The sequence below is a fragment of the Triticum aestivum genome, unplaced genomic scaffold (assembly GCF_018294505.1).
Source record: "Triticum aestivum cultivar Chinese Spring unplaced genomic scaffold, IWGSC CS RefSeq v2.1 scaffold320371, whole genome shotgun sequence".
NCBI lineage: Eukaryota > Viridiplantae > Streptophyta > Magnoliopsida > Poales > Poaceae > Triticum > Triticum aestivum.
The window spans coordinates 1-3,734 of NW_025239934.1; the positions used below are offsets into that span (position 1 = coordinate 1).

Genomic DNA, 3,734 nt, shown 5'->3' on the forward strand with positions numbered 1-3,734 from the left:
GGGAGATCGAAATCTTGGGAATGGAGGAGCTGCTCGGCGATGAGAAGACTAAGCATGCTCGTGACAGAGGAGGACGACAGGTCTTGGTGGACGAAGATGAGCAGCCTGAATGCAAGAAGGCGAGAATGGCGGGAAGCTCACGGTAATCCTTGTGCTTCAACAGAAAACTCGATGTTTATTTTTATAGAAATAAGTAGCAGAAACTCTCAATCTGCTGTGAGGGTTTGTGAACACTTGGAGATTGTTCATCGTTCTTTTCTTTATAATAGAAAATCGGTAAGCCTGAATAATATTTCACGCTTATGTTTCTTATATGATTCAAGTTTCGTGCTGGTGGCAGTTTTATTAACATTTCTGCGGTGTTTTGGTGTCAAATCTAACATATAAAGGCTCCTATGGTACCCGCTAAACCAGCGCCATCTGGGTTTCAAAATCATCCACCCCGCACGTTCTGCCTCGCTGTCCACGGTACTTGTACTTTTAATCGCGGTGGTAAACATCCAGCCGCTTGTTTTTTTGTACGGTGCATAATCGGTCCAGGAGCAGCTGACGAGTGGGCCGCGGTTGTGTGTGGGCCAGTCTCGCAGTGAGATGGAGGGCGCGTGCTTTTGTCGATGGAGATCAGGGGTGGGTCGGTCGTGGGCTGTCAGGCCTCTTCTTTACTTTATTTACCGCGGATCGAACGTGGATCGACAGAAATATCTCCCTCCTCACCCCCTTTCTCTCCCTCGTCTCTTCCCATCCCGCTCCTCTTCTCCATGCCGCCGCCACCGCCGCTGCTTCTCCTCCCTCTCGGCCGCCTGTCTCCCCCGCCTCCAACACCTCCTCCTCTCTTTGCCTCCTCACCCAACCAGCACAGCCAGACCACGCGATGTGGACGAGGAGGCAACAGATCGGACGAGGAGGCAACAGATCGGGAGGCGGGCAAGAGGAACCAGGCGGTTCTCCTTCCATGGCCGGGCCTCGACCAGCCGCATCTTCCTCCTCCCAGTCCGGCGGAGAGGAGTGGCGGATCCGCCTCCTCAAGCGAGCAGGGGCGCACGGGGATTCGATCCAGGGATCTCCTTGCGAGAGGCTGCCACCGTACCGACTCCAACCTGCAGCCTGTTCCAACTCAGGTTTGTCTTCGCTCTACTTGGTAGGCCACTGGCAGGAACATGTACGTTGATGTATTTGATGTGGCTAATTGCAATCTCTAGCCTTCCTACCATTCTCCCCTTTATCCCTCTTGATATGCGAATTAGGATTCTAGCTAGCAATGCCTTACTATGCTATGTTGCAGCAAAACAATGATATAGATTTGAAAAATTGATAATCAAGTATTACCTTCGTTTCAACAGAAAATAAATGGTTGGTGAACAAATATATATGTACAAAAAGTCTGCACAAATAGAATCTTCGATGGAAATACGCAAAATAATAGTCCTATGCATACAAGATACAGTACTGTGTGCCATAGATATAGCCTAAAATCTAACTCTGAGTCTCTAGATAATGTGAACCCGTGCTTAATTATAAAACTTGTGAATCAAAATCACTTGAGCAAGTTTCAGATTTATAAATATACTCATGCTTTCCAATTAATGATCCCAACTAAAGCACCAAGAAATATATCATGTTGACAACTTTACTCCTTGCTTGCAGAAAGTGACAGTTATACAAGAAGAACCAGATGCCACTGAAGATGCCAACGGTAACCATATGTCTCAGTTTGTATTATATATGGGTTCTTTATGCTTGCCTTTAAATCCTTCTTAATTTTCCCTGTGCAGTCCAAGTAAGCATCGCGAACTGCCATAAGCATCGCGAACCACTCGAGTATCTTCATTCCCTGTGTAGAACTGTTCAAGAAAAGCACCTGTAAAACCAAGTTCGTCTTTCGCTCTGCAAACCTGCTCAAAATAGTGGTCGTCCATTGAGACTTATTACTTTATTGTTTCCCATGTCTCAGCAGCGTGGAGGAGCCAGCTTCCCGTGTCAGAGTTGCGTGTACTTGCGGGCTACTTCACCGTCACCAGGCCATCTGTAGGTATGCTAGCTCCTCCTCTTCTCTTCTTTGATGCAAATGCACAAAAGGAGAAGCTCAAATCTGGAGAGTAGCCAATGAGATATAGTTTTAAATTTTGTCTTTCTGCTGTAGTATTGTAAGGATGGACATATGGATTGAGTGGTACCCACCTGAAAGATACACATCTCAGCAGCCAAGAACTTCAATAAAAATGTATATCCCAACTCCTTTTATAATCTTGAATGCTTCTCGGTCAACGTCGGTGTCACTTCCAGTCTTGGATGCTACCAGGATGCCAGGTGCAAACTTCATGGAGGCATAATGGCTCTGTACTAGCTTTTCTTGATGAATGAAAGCAGTGATGCTGATATGGACTATCTGAACAATCCACATTCAGTTTAAGTGATTTTACTTTGCTTGAAATTTTGAGATTGAACTATTAGCTTACTATCAGGTCTGCACCATTCTAGATATCATCTTGACTTTTAACTTCTCCAAATGCAACATTGGATAACATAAATAGGAAAAAAAAATCAAATTGTGAAACTGTAAGTAATAGCTTCACCTGAATATTGATCTGTTGTGTTATTGCAGGGAAGAGGTATGAAATTCTCAACTTAGGAAGGAACATACAACCTGTAATGTGTCGATCACTAACTAATAAACAGGAGTCTGATGTTGGAAAGAAGCAACTGGTACCAAAGCAAAAGCATCACGACTCCCCTTACAAATCAATGAAGTGTTCTAATTCTAATTCTGGCGATCTAAGCACCGGTCCAAGGTGATTTACCTCTTCCAGCCACTTTCAGTTTGTTCCAATTCAGTCCCCTCTTGAGTTTGTTCTAAAAGAAAGTTCTTGTTAGGGATTTGAGTTTATCCTTTTAATTAACGTGTGCTCGTGCTAAAGCAGTGGCTCTCCCTCGGCTATGCCTGGATGTTCGAGCTGTCAGTGTGGTACAGGAGCAGCAGCCACCACCGCTGCCAAGTAGCTCCAGCAATCACGTGCTCACTCTTGCTTCACAGACTATGTATGGTCAGTTCAGGTGATTTTTCCTTGGTGATTATTGGCACCCAGGATGTTACAATCTTATTCATGATCTGATGATTAGCTAGGAATTTTTGAATAGGATTTTAATCAGTTACTGTTTCTTTATTTTGTCCAGAAAATTGGAGGTTTTAGGATCTTTGGAAGTTTTTTGAGGCATCACCCTTCTTGTCCGCAGTTAAAAGGTGTGTGTGTGAGTCTGAGAAAAATACTTTTGCTTTACTTATGTTTCAACTTTGGCAAGGCATGTTTGTACAGGTAGTAAAAATGTGATGCAAATGTTTCTTTTACTAATTTGTGGATTTTGATAGTAGAATGTTGTTTTGGGCTGGTGCTAAGGATCATTCAGTTTCAAGGAAAAAGATATATGTGTGGTTTCTTTGCTTTACAGAAGATGCATTATATGATGTTTTCATTTTGGTAACCATAAGAAATTTTACATTTGATGGTGAATTTCAAAATTATTTTGTTTGGATTCTGAATCATGCTAGGCAATGTCGTCTTTGTAATAATTTAAAAGGGGTGCTAGGCAGAACCAAGCCATCCACGTAGGCTATGAATAGTGCAGCGAGCAAGCGAGTGAGCTGGCAGCGACTAAAAACCTAGCTTCCCCACCCACGCCCATGACAGCACGCGACCGTCCCTCCTCGACCTCCCTCCTAGCTGCCCCCCCCCCCTTTC

General features: G+C 44.1%; 1 long non-coding RNA gene across 1 annotated transcript; it reads left to right on the forward strand.

Moving 5' to 3' along the window:
• The first annotated feature begins 2,541 nt into the window (after positions 1 to 2,541).
• LOC123176759 (uncharacterized) lies at positions 2,542 to 3,586 on the forward strand. The gene is made up of 3 exons (XR_006488648.1): positions 2,542 to 2,789; positions 2,919 to 3,051; positions 3,172 to 3,586. It is a non-coding gene; the product is annotated as an uncharacterized lncRNA (long non-coding RNA).
• The last annotated feature ends 148 nt before the right edge of the window (positions 3,587 to 3,734 follow it).